General features: G+C 38.0%; 1 long non-coding RNA gene across 3 annotated transcripts in view; it reads right to left on the bottom strand.

The window, feature by feature from the left end:
* LOC116237842 (uncharacterized) overlaps positions 1 to 16,278 on the bottom strand; it is a 305,216-nt gene that overhangs the window by 211,824 nt on the left and 77,114 nt on the right. The gene's annotated exons all lie outside the window — the stretch shown is intronic.

The raw sequence follows: 16,278 nt of genomic DNA, 5'->3' as shown, positions 1-16,278 counted from the left end.
TGCTTTCTTTGGTCATCAAGAAGAATTTAACTGCAGGTTCAAGTATCCATATACCTTTCCATGAACATAAACAGGGTTCACAGTCACAGAATAACAATTCTATCCATAGTTGTGATGTTTCAAGGCTCTCCGTTTAAGGTAGCTGAGGGAAAAAAATCTGTTTCTTCTTTTTGCTTGACTGACCAGCTTCTTAATTTGGTCACACCTTCAAAATGCCACCGTCTCCAATAACATTCTTGGCTATACTTATACAATACTCAGGCCCAAAGGCTATGGATAATATGTAAACATAAAATACTAAGCAAGGATAACAGTCAGCACAGAAGAATATATTGTGTAATTCCCTCACACAGCATCAAAGCAGAACTACTGTGATCAAAATAGAAACCAATATATTTCTCTAGGAATTAATGTGGAAATGTTTCTTATTAAGCAGGATCCTTGAGGATCCTTAAAATACTATGGATAAGAGTAAAGGGATTGTGCTTCTATCGTTTCTGACTCTGCAGAATACTGTCATCTCTTTCTGAAAAGAATGCAGTCACGTCACAGGGATTGCTACAGGTTGAATTCTGATTTTGTAACACAAGCATAAATTCAGAGAAAATTCTACTGACTACTGCTGTGAAAAGAAATTATCCCCTAGGGTCTATTTAAAAATACTAGGATGCTAAGAAACCAAGAAAGGATAGCAGTAAATTTGCTTGAATCATTTCAGTATCTGGAAATAATGGAGCTAAGAATAAGGAATAGGAATGTTTTCTAAAGTGTATATTCTGCCTATGTTATGAAAAAAAAAAACAGTTGACACATTAGGTACTTGAAGCCTGTTGCAGTGATTGACACATACATGCAGCACAAACTAGAGTTAGAAGTTCAATATGTACAGTAATTCTGTTAATAACTGTGCCACAAACACAATAAGGCTGATACAAATGACCCAGTTTGCCAGCATTCTAAAAATCAAAATTTGTTCCTCTTTTCCAATCTTCTCTTGCATGCATGATTCTGAGAATACCTTTTTCTTAATCTTAGACAGTAGATGTTTTCCTCCTTAATAGTATCATTATCAGGAAGGTTTACATAGCAGATAAGTTTTCAAGATTTCAGTACCTAGATTCCACTCATTCATTTTCTATTAACTAAAAATGTGCTGAGTTACTTCAGAGACAAAAAAAAAGTAGGCTATGGTACAAAATAGTTACAAACTAAGCCTCAGATTGCCCAATATTTGGACGCTGTGTTTCAGAAGAATTTGATGGAGCAGAGCTCCCTATCTACACAAAATTTGTGCATTAAACACTCAGTAACCACTTAAGAGAATATTTTACAGTTAGAAGTATCCCAACAGAAGCATTAGAAAACACCCATCCATAATCATGACCTGACCATACATGACTGAGTGATGACAGGTCACAGAGTTAAAATAAAAGCATGTTAATCCACATGCAAGAAAATACCAGAACTTGAATGTAGCACTACTATATGAAGAATTACCTTTCACTTGAATAGAAAAAACATATTCAAATTGTAAAGTGTAATGTTCACACTGTCATTATTCAATTATATAAAAGACCCAACAGAGTTATGGTAGAAGCAGCACATTCATAGCCAAGGCAGCATATTTATTCACACTTCCACAAGTATACGGCAAAATCACTCAGTGGTAAATTCTGCTTTCACTAGTGTTAGAATAGAACATGTTATTTAATTAGCAATATTCCACAATCTTTACAGTGCTTCATAAGATAAAGACACATAAGATAAAGAATGCTTCTTATGAAGCATTGCAAATGTAAAATTTTTCTTTATTAAAAACAATTTTTCCTTGTTACAGTTGGAAAGATTAGCATGGAAATACAGAAATGGAATGGCAAAAGGGACAAACAAGAAAGGAATGCTCACCTGTCTCCCAGGATCTAGGCTCACAGGGAGAACTCCACAAGGAAGGGATCTCCAACAGAGATCCTTTCAATAAGGGAAACAATTTTCTGTTCAAGAGTACAAAAAGTAATTTCAGAAGAAAAACTTAAGTCTGAAGTACCTAAAGCTCAGTTTCCTTCCCCTTGCACTGATTTATTTCCCAGGCTGTGTTAATACTTTGACATTTGTTTCTGATTTCTGAAGAAATTGTAACTATTTATTAAAACTTAAATATTGAAATAAAGAAAAAAGTGCAAGTAGACTTTTAAACCAAGCGTGAAATAATTGTTTTCAGATTTGAGTGCTGTTCTTATTTCTAGACTCAACTTCAGAGGTATGTTTCATTTATATATTACATTGTCATTCTATTGAGTATAGCAACTAGAGACATTCCTCCTCCTGTTAAAGCCAACTGTTAGGCTGTGGACTGATAGATGAATAGATCCCTCAAGCAGAGCCTGGATCTCGTCTTCAACTTTTACTAGATGAGTTTTCTATCCTGATGAATTTACCTGCTGTTTACTTAAGTAAAGAACTAGATGTCCTAAATGTTCTGGGCACGTCAGAAAGACAATGCCTCCCAAGATGGCAAAAAAAGCAAACAATGTGCTGACAGGCTGTTCTGAATACCTCCCAGGCAGATAACGACTACCAGAATCTCAAGAGGAAAATTCTCTGAATGATTTTATTTAGGAAATTTACCTATGACAACAACAAAACCAGTCAAGAAACTGAATTAACGCACTGAAACAGTAGTTGCACAATTTAATTCCTGCCAACAGACTGAAAGTTGATAAGATCCATCATGCAGAAAACAGAATCCTGAGGCACAATCAAGTTTGAGTACAGGATTACGTTCAGTCCACTATTTGATTAACTTAATCCTGATCTTTAGAGCTGGCTTCTTTCACCAAGTCATTCCAGACCAATGAGCTGCTGAGAAATAAAAAGCTTCTGAAAGTGGCAGTTACATACAGAACAGAACATTTTTCACTCAATGAAACCCATGGACTTCTTTGATTTATGCTTCCAACTGAACTGATTTGATTAAAGTTTTGTTCCATTTTCTTGTAATTAGTCAGAACAGCTTAAATTAATTATTAGCCTTATGTATGGAAGCAGTATCAGGAAGTTCCCTGCAGGCATCATGCAAACATGATTTTTTTCTTTTCTGAAGACTAACCTAAGTTACAATGCAAGATGCATTATTGAATTAGCTTCACTAATAAAAAATCTCAAAAACGCGAGCTCAGCTGTAAACACAGTGATTTTAAAACCTCCACTCAAAACTCCACCTAATGATGCTGGGTGTTACGTAGGAGGTTCACCTTCTGTGGCCATCAGCTTGAAGCAGCCTTTGTTCTCCTTATTGGAAGGACAGAGTCCACACCTGAGCCCAGCTCAGGGACAGAAAGGTAAAAGCTTTCTATTATCTATTCTGTATTTATTTGCATAAAGCTAAACACAATCTAGTACACATCTAAATATAAGTAAGTTCTGAGCTACTCAAATTCCATCCGTGTAAATTAAGGCAAAATCTAGTTTTAATTGAATATTTGTTGTCCACACTGCTAGAACACACAGGCATTTCTCATGGACAAATGGACTGTTGAATGTTCTTGGCATAGCGCTCATGGTTAAAGCAGTTAAATATGCTGACCTAATTTGTCCTTGATGGTTACATCACTTTAAAGACAACTGAGGACAAATCTCACTTCCAGCACTACTGTTTCAAGCTGTTCATAGCAAACACCAGTAGATAACAAGCACCATGCAGCACTGTCACAGTCAGCACTGTCTGAAGAAGAGTGCTATGCCTTGTTTTAGACAAAATAAAAATTCATTTCCAAATTGACAAATAGTTGTGATCATTTAAGTCTCCTCTTTTGGTAAGAAAACACACAAAGTGGAATACCCTCCCCTCTTGTTGTACACAGATACAATATTTCTTTTTTCCTACCCACTCACAGTTGTTTTGTTTCTTTCTAACTAGCAAGTCACAGTTCAAAGTGTGTTTAACCTCATAGCAGGTACCTGCTTTGTACAGAATGATTTTACTTGCTGGCTACAGCAATTCTGTGTTGTAACACAATACAGCTACTAAAGTACATGCCACAGTGTGCAATTTGCTTATTTTACCATAACAATCACAGCCAGATAAGTAATACGTCAGAAAAAAACAGCCTCCAAGAATCAAACTGTAGATGAAACTGCTAGAACTGGAGCAGTACACTAGTACACTCCAGAAGTAGGCTTACATGCCATGCTTGCAAATCAGTGGGAAGAGGAAGCATAACAAGCTATTAAAATGTATTACTTCTAACAGAAGATGTACTTATACACGTGGTTTCAAATATCCATTTTTTACTTTTACCTAATATTGAGAGCTTGGTGTTCCAGGCTGCGTAGTTTAAAAAAAAGCTGACCCTGAAAAAAACAGTCCCATTCATTTTTGAATCTTAGTTTACTTCCACACAGCTTCCTGTCTCCTACATTTTCCTGAACGATGTATGACCAGCCATGCCTGAACTTGCTGCACAGCTCTGCTCAGGCTGTGTATCATTAAGAACACATCCACTTACAGCCCTCTGAAATACAAAAAAGTCTGTTTTACTAACAGACAGTATGACACTTACCACCTTCGCACTCCTTCAAAGGAAGAATGACCCAGTGGCTCACATGCTCCACTGCTTTCAGAAGTGCTATGCCACCAACGTTTTTCTGAGATCCTCCCCAGCAGCAGAATGAAGTTTTCACTCCCACACAGGCTTCAAGCAGCGCTCTCACTGATTTCACACATAGGCAGGTATTCCTAAGATGCTCACCTAGGAAGCACCCTTTCCCATGAAAAACCTGAAGTTTTTTTAGAAGTTTTGCAAAGACTGTGCAAAGCACGCACAGCACAGTACTCCCTTGCATCCTGCTAAGCTCGGAGTGTCTGTTCATAAAAGTAAGCTCTTGGGCTAACATTAGAGGGAAAAGATTGTTCCATGCTAGCACGTAAGAAACATTTCCCCAAGGCTTCCCTAGCAACAACAGTACCAGTATCTACACAGCAATTTTGATATGCACAGGAAGAAGCAAAACCTTGACTATATACACACACACAGACCCCATGTTCTACAGGGATATGTGGGATTATATCAATAATGTTGGTACAGCTGGAGTTGTGAAATACATACAGTACTCCATGCAGGCACTAAGCATATGGTCCCAGACATTCCAGACACTAAGGATGCAGGCCTAAAGGCACTCAGACATAATTCTCAAAGATTGTTCAGATACAGACTGCTGTCTGAATTCCTCAGATTTCCAGCTAGCAGAAAGAACTTATTTTACAGCAATCCAGAACAGCACATTACAGATTGATATTTCTATCACATATGACCCAATTCAGGCTTCCCTGAAAAGTATTTTCCCATCTTACAAAGTCTCTTATGCACAGTTCAAATGGTCTTACTCTCACATTGCACTTACCATCACATTTCACATTTATAATTATATTTAATCAGATTTATAACTCCGTTGTCTTTAGTAGAATTACTCCTGATACATATTAATGTATCCTAACAATTAGGAAATAAGTGTGTGACCCAGCAAAAACAGGGTACAGTATTTTACCTGCTCCTGTCCATCAGATGAGCTATTATAGCTATGGCGTGTACACTCTTAGCTACCCCAAATACAAAATAAAACAGGCTCACTAGAACATGGAAGATGGAACACCTGAAACAATTAACTTGTAGTGGAGGAACTAATCATCACCTAAGTGTTACAGAGAAATGATGTTAAAGTAAACAGTGAGAAAACATCCTCCACCACTAAATTCTCCAGGAACAAATACTGCATCTCTTATGAGAAAAAAAAAGTAACAATGATATTTCCATGGTAAAGTAAAAAAAACTGCTGCTGCTCAAGATGTTTTAATTCACTTTTCCTGTACTTACCAGTAAAATATATACTGTGCAAACAAAAGTGGTACGTCACCTCTTTTGTAGAAGCACAACTCAGCCTCTTGCAGCATTTACACAGATTTACTAGATGTACAAGCACAAGCACACCATGTGAATAAAAACTGGATAACTGCAAGTTAGACATAATACCATCATTTGAGGTAGGAATGAACAGTTCAGTAGCTCATGCTGGAGTAGTGTTTCAACAGATTTCAACAGAGCTGAAACTGCTGATACTGTAGGCATCAGAATGCAGCATTCCTGCATCTTCTAAGCCACTCCTCTCAGGAAACCATTAACAGAAATCGATGGTATTAGGAAAATTAGCCTGAAATCAAAGTGACATTTTTTGAAAACAGAAAATCTTATTAAAAAAATAAATGAAAATCAAGTCAGAAGCCTTCTGGCTTAAAGCTTTCTCTGTATAAAAAATTTCCCAACTGTTTTTCTCAGTTCTTATTCTGCTCCCTACAATACTCCCCTCCCCCCCCAGTTCAAAGGGGAGCACAGTTGCACAGTTGAACTGCCCCAGTCTTCTGGCTGTAAACAATACAAAAATCAAGAAGAGCTGCACACAATGCTTTCCCATAATTCAGGTGAAGGAGGCACATACACCCAAGTGACATAGCTCCAGAAGGCATTGTTACTGAATGGCTTCAGATGAAATGCTTGCCATGGTGGTACCACTGAGCTAGCGTTCTCATTTCATTTCTTCTTCAGCAGTTCCAAACATAACACCACGTGCCTCATAGGAACAGTAAACCTCATGACTCCCATGAAACGCTACTCGTGTTTTAAAATGGATTCAGATCATTTGAGTAGCATATGTGGTGTCATAAAGGTTCAGGTGGGCTGCACTGGTCCCACGCTGCAAGAATACTGGAAGCAGCATTTTTATAAGTTTAATTCTACATAACCAGAATGCCTTAATTTTAAAAAAGCCATTACATTAGTCTCTTCTGAGGATACAAACATTAGAAATCAGGAAATTCAGATTCATTTATCTTTCAATCATGATGAAAGGCTCAATTTTTGCTTGACTCTTCTGATATGAGCTTATTCAACTCCATTTAGATAAATTGAGAACCACCAAATTACTGATAGTTCAGGAGCGTGACCCTTAATTAAAGGCTGTTTTAAGTATCTGTTTATTTTTGTTGATTAAAAAACGTTATGCTATCTAGCACAACATATCAGCTTGTGAAAACATCACTTCCTTGCACATGGGGGTTGAAATCCCCCCCATAAAGACAGACTGAGAACACTGAGATTCACAGCAGGTATGAAAACTCAGCTCCACAACACTGACAGAAACTGAAAATTTTCAGTGTGGTAAACTGCACTGCAAACAGGCAGAGAGCCAAATGTATCCTTCAGAGATTGCTGTATAATACAGAAACATGAGAACAGCATGTTCACAATCATTCTAACAAACTGGCAGAAATGCACTATGTATGAAAATTAATAACTGCTACATCAACAAAGGCAACCAAGATTTTAGCCATTTTATAGCTCCCTATCATATGCTGAACCACAGACAAACCAAGAAAAACAGTTACTGGGACCAGTAGGCAGTTGTAAATAACAATCAGTGGGTAGCATCAGTTATGATGCAATTTAACACTGGCCTCAAGTCGATTTCAAAACCACATATTTATAGATAGCTGGGTAAAAACATTGAAAACAGTCAAGCAGTCACAGAATGAAAAACCTGTTGTGTTTTCTGGAGGTAGTGTGGGATTCTTCAAAATCAAATGCACAACGCTTTATTTCAAAGTATCTAGAACAATTGCTGAAGTCTGTGTTTAGAAAATCTGGATAAACCTGACACAGATGGAAAACCCCTGTTTTCAGTCATACAGTGCCACCGTGAGAAGGGAACTGGTCCCTCAATGCCACCTAACTGCACCTAACAGGGAGATTGTCTGGGAGCCAGAAGTAATGGAACTTGGCCCAGTTTTGTTCTCAGCTATATCCAGCTCACGGTGTTTTCACAGCATAAAAAAAAAATCATGGCAAAGACTTCTTAGAAACAACCAAGTCAAAGAGAAAGCATTGGAAAACCCAGTGTGAGATCTTTGAGGAAGATCAAGGGGACATACGGCTTGAAAGACTGCTTAAAAACCTCAAGTAAATAAATACTGTTAGTGTTTTTGGTGGCACATTCTCCCAGCTTCAGTCACACAGTTGAGATATTCTCAAACAACAGTAAAGCTTTATAAACAGCAAAGTGTTTATAAAGAGTAGGTGAAAAAATTCATTCTCTAATATGCAATCATGCTTTTACCAAAGTGTGCAGGAAATAGCATCAATCTCACAAAAAAACCCAAAGCACAGAAAGACAGAGGAAGTTGGGAGGCAAGAGAGGAATAAACCACAGCAGGCAGTTCAAGTTAAGGTAACAAACAACTGCAAAACATTTTGTAAAACTGGAAGTCAAAGCAAAACACTGAATACTTTCCAGTTCTATAACATATGGATCCTCCAGCGATACAACCCGACTGCAGTTTGCTTAGTATTCACCAGAAGTTTTTCCCTACATTTTTTTCTTGTTCTATTCTTACATACTGCAGTCCTTTTTCTTTATATTCAAGTCACTCTTTCAGCACTGCTCTCAGCCCCTTTGAGATACTAACGTATTTGTCCATCAATTTTAAAGGAGCTCTGAAGCTTATACAAGTAATTTTAAAATTCTTCTGTAAGCTGTATTGCAAAGTCATGTGTTCTTTCACTCATTGTACTACTTCACCAACCTTCTAACCAAGAATTGAGTATTTTCCTCTTTTTGTTTAATTTAAAGATTTATCTTTGAAACCCTTCAGCACATTGTTGTTTTTACTGCCACACATGGGATCTTAAAGAATGCAGAACTGAGCTTGCATAAGGTTTTTTCCGAGTTGGCAAGAAAAATTCCCTTTTAGAGAAATATTTTAAGAATGACAATTCTGTGCTAACTCTTTGTAGTATTACTATCTACAAGTGTGAGGCTCTAAACATTCCTATGAATACGAGAGGTTTGGCTGAATTACTAGGGTATCTTTAAAGCATCTCTGAGCAAACCTAGATGAAACTTCTACAGTGCAATCTGTCCTTGATGCTGCTATGATGACTGCTTTCCCTGAATGACACAGCATCTACAATAGTGACCTTGACTGTTTAAAGTCCATCTCGATTTAGACCAGCTTTGTAGTTCTACAAAAGGACAGGCGAGTGCCTCCCACACTGCAAAACAGCCCTGCTAAATACAGATAGGCAAATTTGTGTTAAATAACTCACAATATTATTGAAAGCAATGGAAACTGCACACCAGCTGCCAGCGTACTTAAAAACATGACTATTCATGAAAATGAAGAAAGCAACATTAACACATACTCAGACACAAAGACCTACCATTCTACCAACTGATTGCAGTACACCAGCAATGGAACCCCAGCAAGCAGGAGAAAGTACAGGCCTAGCTTTCCTTGGGAAGAACTTAATCACAGAAAAAAAGAAGGAATGTGACTAATTCTCCACAATTTCCTGACAACATCCTTCCCCACAAGGACTAGATCTCACCATTATGGCCTCGTTCTGGGAAGCGACTGACAGAGCTCAACAATATTTCAAATAGACATAAACTATGTGCATTTAATACAGTCCATTAGCTGCAGTTTATTAAATAGCATTTCTTGTAAATGTAGAGGCTATTGTCTTTAAATCTATTACCAAAAGATAACATGGTTTAGTCAAATAAAACGCTTATTTCCAATTAACTTCTGTTGCTTAAGCCACATTACAAATAAACTAAGGCAGGCACATCACCTTCTTCCTCATAACAAACTTACAATAACAGTGTCTTAAGCAAATCAAGAGCCACGGCGCTCAAACACAGTTTTGAACAGTCTTCTATGTCACCCCTCTGACTGTTTCTAATTCATACACATTTCAGAGTAAAGATGCATCACCAGCTGACCACAAGGACTTACTCATCTATCACACATACACACTGCTCTCACATATTCCATAAACAACACTTTACAGGAAGTTCACAAGAGTTTCTGACTGCCTTGTTTCTGAGGTCACTCTTCTTTACACTTTCAGCATCTACCACCCACTTCCCCCGGCATTTCCTGAATGACTGAAGAGCTCAGCATTCTGCTTTGGAAGTCAGTGAAAGGGTTTTCTGCAATATTACAGCAGTGTGAAGAAAATCGCTCTTTGTAACCCAGCAAGCCATAAAGCAAAGGGCTGCTGTTACCAGAGGATGCACATTACAGAACAGACAGCGGTCAATGTTCACTGGTCCTACAAGTGGGCAAAAAATAAAGCAAACTGACTCCTGTTGCAGTAAGGAACTGAATAAAGAAATAGGGCATTAAAAATGATGGAACACAGACTACGGTCCACACTTCTTAACACAAATTAATGTTAATGCATGGGTCATTATTGTTTAATAAAAAGTACTCTAAAGCAGAGCTCGTACATGGCTGTAAGTCAGCTCCATGATGCATGTAAATACACAGTATCATACAAAATATAGTTAAATATATTATTTACATCTACAAACTAAACCTACTTTCAGCATGGAAAACTGAAGGATTGCATTCTTTAAATGAGAAAATCTTCCAGAGAGTCAAGGAAAGAGAAAGCCACACTTATGACTAAGAAGTTCCTTACTAAAAATAAAATATTTGTCATTATAACTGTCAACCTGTTATTGCTCTAGCAATTATGACACGATAATAACTAAATATTTCAGTTAAGTCAGAATAAAAATTGGATTCATAAGCAAGAGGTTGATTACTAGAAGAGTGTTTCCAGTATGAACAACAGACCAAAAAAAAAACTTACTCTAGTCAACACAGAGGTGGGGGTACTTCTCCAATACCTATCCCTAATTAACAACCTTTAATCAAAGGTTGCATTTACACTATCTATACTTCCTGTAACTAAGCCTTAGTCAAAAATGCATATGTTGTCTATGAATCTCTGTTCACAGAGAAATCAATAGTCAAGTCATAAAATGTGGTCATTTAATTGCACATAGAATCATAGAATCACAAGGTTGGAAAGGACCTACAAGATCATCTAGTCCAACCATCCTCCCATCACCATTGCTACCACAAGCACTAAACCAGATCTCGCAGCTTCTCTTCCAGACCTCTTGAACGCTGCCAGGGACGGCAACTCCACCACCTCCCTGTGCAGCCATTCCAGTGCCTGACCACTCTCTTGAGAGAAAAAGTTCTTCCTTGTGCCTAATCTAAACCTCCTCTAGCAAAATCTGTGGCCATCTCCTGGGTCCTGTTTGTTGCTTGGGAGAAGAGGCCAAACTTCTCATCACAACCTCCCTTCAGGAAGTTGTAGAGGTCTCCACTGAGCCTCCTCTTCTCCAGAGGAAACAATCCCAGCTCCCTCAGCCACTCCTCCAGGCTCATCATCAGTTTTGTTGCCCTTATCTGGACACATTCCAGGGTCTCAATGTCTTTCTTGTGTTGAGGGGCCCAAAACTGAACACAATACTCAAGGTGCAGCCTCACCAGTGCTGAGTACAGGGGGAGACATAATGCTAACTTGGGATGACCAATTGCTTCCCCAATTTTCTCGCACCAAACCCAGTGAAACTACATGTTAACTATGTTTCCATTGATAATATAGCAATGGCAATCAACTACTTTTCACTCCTTTTAAATGTGAAAAACTTCCAGGATAAACAAATCAAAGATCATAATCAGTACCCATGAAATTCAACAATCGGTCATTTAGCAAACCAACATTAGAAGTACATATTTATGACACACAAAAGAATGTCAATATGCAAATTAGAAGGAAGTTAGGATACGTGCTAAAGGATGGTGTTTTGTTGCGTATGTGAACTGGCCTACTGAAGGAAACAAAGGCTGTTATTAACATAATGATTAAAGATGCTGATGATTATTATAGACCCCTTGATTACCACCACAAAATAATCAGCATTTTCTAACCAGTGCAGATTGAGAGAAGGTGGCACAAATTGTGTTAAAACCTATTATTTGTATTCGGTTTCTATATTAAGATAGCAATTGTTTTGAGACTTATAATAATTTAAATCTTGAAGTAACTAGACAGGCATCAATATACGACTGTTTTATTCCAGACAGAATTGCACAGCAGTAGGCAAAATAATTCAGTAAATGTAGAACCTATCCATAATAATAATGAACTAAGTATTTAAGCCATCTTGTACCATCAGTTCCCAAGCAGAACATATTAATGACTGATAACATTAATCAGAGTGCGCTAAAGCTGAGTATTGCCTTTCATAATTAGAATGATTTTGTCAGTCATTTTAGACTAAGCATTTAAGGCTGAAGATTAAAAATATCGCAACACTGAAATACTCAAAACTTTTTGGAAGTCTTTTTCCCCTCATTCCTTTACAGAAGTCATTTGTTGTGTTTTTCTGGCTTTTCAGAACAGCATCATAGAAAGAGTGCCAGATGAAGAGCTGACTAGAAACAGAAGCAGAAATAAGCCCTTTAGCAAGGCACTGCATTCATTTTTTATTTGGTCATAATTTTCCAAATTAGACAGTATTTTAAAATTGCCTTTTGAGTCTATTTATACACTTTGACTAATTTGCTTTGATATGCAGGTAAGTAAAAGATTCCTGAGAAAGGCTAGCTGCGATACTCTCATCAGTTTACAGTGAAATACATCAAATCAGTGAACTGCAGCAAAAAAAAAAAAAAAAAGCAACAATAGACAGCAAAGTCTCAAAACCAATGCTGTGTAAACCATTAATTTCTAGGATATAAAGTTTTTATATGAACACTGCATTTATAAAAATAAATGGAAAAACTCTCCATGAAGGAATGACTGAGTAGCACGAGTAATTTTGCGTAAATTTAACCACAGCATTATAAATTAATGTTTTGTTCATTTCATACAGTATTTCCTTTGCAATAACTGAGAATATAAAATGTTACTGAGCATATAAATCTCAAAACGTGTAGGTGTTTTGGAACAAGTAATCTACTTGCAAGAGTGTAGCACTCAGCAAGCATGTACAAATATTTGTCAGTTATACAGTAGGCTCCCTGTACTCTTACCCCGAATACATGTCTGCATAATTATGGCTTGTTTGTATGACATTTGGTGAGTGAAAAATGTGAGAAGGGTTTGGTTTTTGATACTATAGCTGTATCAGCTCAAGAAACCTACCCTAAGCATTTCTTCACCCCATGTGTGAGCAGACAGTAAACAGATTCAGAGCAATGCAATGGCACTTCATTTTCCTGTTGCTTCTACTGAAGCAGCAAGCTGCAAAAGCAGTCAGGCAGCTCTTCCAATTCACATCCAATGGGACCTCTACAACAGCCTTTGCTTCCTCTAAAGACTGTGTACTACTGACACAAACCACTACAGCAATGGCTTAACAGCATACAGTTACACCACACAAACTGCCCATTTTTAGGAAAAGTTCCAAATGAGAAAAAGATTGTAATCCTTTACAATGTAAAAATGTCAGACATTAGAAACTGATGGTATTCCAAAGAGGAGAAAGAACATAACATGAATCCATCCCCAAAGGCTACTGCAAACCTCTCTAATTAACATAAGTTTCTTAACAGTGGTTAGCAATGAATAATAGCAATAAACAATTACTTTGCTCACAGTATGCTAAGGTTACGAACTTTTCTGCCGTTATGCACAAATCCTAGACTTAGTTTCTAGATACCCTTGGACTAATTTTCCCCAGAAAGCCACAGAAACTTAAGTGCTCATCAGAGAGAAAGGATCCAGAGAATGCTCAATGCACTGCAGCACCCAGTACTGTGAATTTAGACCCCACACTAGCTTTCTCAACAGGCAGTCATAGTCTACAATCAGGACTGATGTACAGCTGAGGCATAGGACACTTCCCATCTTTGAAAACTGAATATGTGAAGATAACCCTAACATTTTTTAATGTAGAAGTTCACATCATGCTGGGGATTTTTCTTCTTCAATTTATGAAACAAAAACTGGATTTGGTATAAATTTGTCTGATTTAGGCACTCTCTCAGGTATCTAAACATTTAATATAAAATGACAGTAACAGAGCTATGATACAATAAAAACAAAACATTTTCTACACATTTCCTACAGATGAGCACATTTACTTAACACCAACATCAGCATCAGTTTCAACAAATGACACTAGCTAGCACAGGAAAAAATAACTAATTATCTCAGTGTAGAACAAGAGAAGGCAGTGATCTTGCCTTCTACCAGGAGAAGAACACCCTCATAAAGCTATCTGTCAAGATACAGTTCAGATGACAACACAAACAAGTGGCTTATCCTTTCTAAAGGTCAGTGAGGCCTCCAGAAAGGGCAACCTTCAAACAGAAATCCTGCTGTGCTGGCTGCTAACTCTTAAATGAGAGTGACAAGTCAGTCAGTTGCGTTGCTTGTACCTGTATGCCCTGGGTTAGCCACACATTCTCATCTGGTACACAGTTCAGGCTGTGACCTAGTAATCCCCAAACACTCAGTTAAAAAGTTTAATACTACTACTTGTAGCTCTGTAACACTTTTCTAGATGTCAAATTGGAACATCCAATTATTTCCAACTTCCCAGTAACAAATGATAGTGTCTTTAGGACCCTGCCACTCAACAGCTCAAAGCAGCTCTGATGTTCGGTCCACCACAAGAAACTTCTCTACGTGAAACACAGCACAGCAACAGGTCAGGAGAATACTCATAGTTATACTGGCACCAGCTACGTAAAAGCAAGATAATGCAGAGGAAATAAGATTCAAGGACACCAAACAGCCAAAAATCAATCTAACCTGCAGGTTGACTTCCTGGCTTGGCCTTAGACTCCGTAACCAGAACCCTGCCTGATGCTCCCAGCTGTGAGCCATACCTGAGTGCCTCTGCTGGTCCTGCCCTACTCGTTTGCTTGGGGTGCTGTGATAAGTGCTGGCTGGCTAGGCACGTGCCCCACAGCTGTGTGATCACACCCAGCCCTTGGCAATCAATCCCCTGAGGAGAAACCAGTACCGCCCTGCTCCCCAGCACCTGCTAACACCTCAACTTGCCATCTGTATTATGCACAAGTATGACAACTTCAAAGGAAGTTTCTTAGCTACAGAGCTGATGTCCAAAGTATTAGGAGTAGGACAGCAGACAGTGCTACAATTCAATTTGCTTGAACATAAAGCAAACCTTTCAAATCACTATATTGTTTCATGTTCCAATACAACCAAGCTTGAAAACACAGTGGATTGTTGGTCACCCCCTATTTGGAATAGCTCAATACTACAGAAGGCCACAGAAATCAAGAAAGTTGATATATACTCTGCTCTTTCCTCTCAGTAATAACAAAACCAGTAGGGCCATCAAGACAAATTTTCAAAGCCAATGATCTGAACATCCTAATTTCATTATGCCTGAAACAAGGCCATCTAAAATACACTTTTTCTGCATCTATTTAAAAGTAAATCTGTTCAGAGGTGCATCATTTCACTTAGGAATCTACTTCAGCAATATCACTCATCTTACAAGAAATAATATCCAGAATTTATAAGTCGAAGAGTAACAACTCAGTGCCATTTTAATGTACTAGCATCTTTACCCATTTTTTCTTTTGGAAAAGTGTTGATTCTCCATGAAGATATATTTTGCCAGACAGAGAAAACATACTTTCTAACCTACTGAATCAGTATATCAGTTACTAGAGCAGGCGTTCACCTGTTAAATGACACCAAAATAACCATTTCTTCTTTAAGTTACTCAGAAGAGTAAAATTTAATTATACATGATCTAAAAGGGATAAGGCAAGGGGAAATAACTTTAAAAGAGGATAAATACAAGTTAGATGCTAGAAAGAAATTCTTTACTCAGGGGGTGGTGAAGCATACTGGCACAGGCTGCTCAGAGAAGCAGTGAATGCCTCATCTCTGAAAGCTGAACAGGTCCCTGGGCAGCCTGATCCAGTGGGTGACAACCCTGCTCACGACAGGATGTTGTAACTGGGTGCCCTTTAAGGTCTCTTTCAACCTAAGCCATCCTATGATTCTTCCCTTTTACTGAAATCCTTATAGCATTTTTGTCTTTAATTTAGCAATCCATAACAACTGAATCAGAACACTACTTATAAATAACTACCAAATACACAGAACTACAAAGATAGAGAACTACATCCTTAAGTATAAATTGCTATAGAATACCTGTCAGTAAGCATTATAGTTGGAAAAATCAGTGCAGTGGGAAGGGGATACAAGAGTGAAATAGCAAAAGGGACAAACAGGGAAAGAATGCTCACCTGCCTCCAAAGATCTAGGCTCATGGGGAAAACTCCACAAAAGATGGATCCCCAACCAGAGAACATTCTTCAGTGGCAGTCAGCCCTTAAATGGAGGCTAAGAGAGGAGCAGCCAGGCTCCACCC

Source organism: Phasianus colchicus, chromosome 5 (genome assembly GCF_987193195.1).
Source record: "Phasianus colchicus chromosome 5, bPhaCol1.hap1.1, whole genome shotgun sequence".
NCBI lineage: Eukaryota > Metazoa > Chordata > Aves > Galliformes > Phasianidae > Phasianus > Phasianus colchicus.
This window is presented reverse-complemented; position numbering and strand designations above follow the sequence as displayed.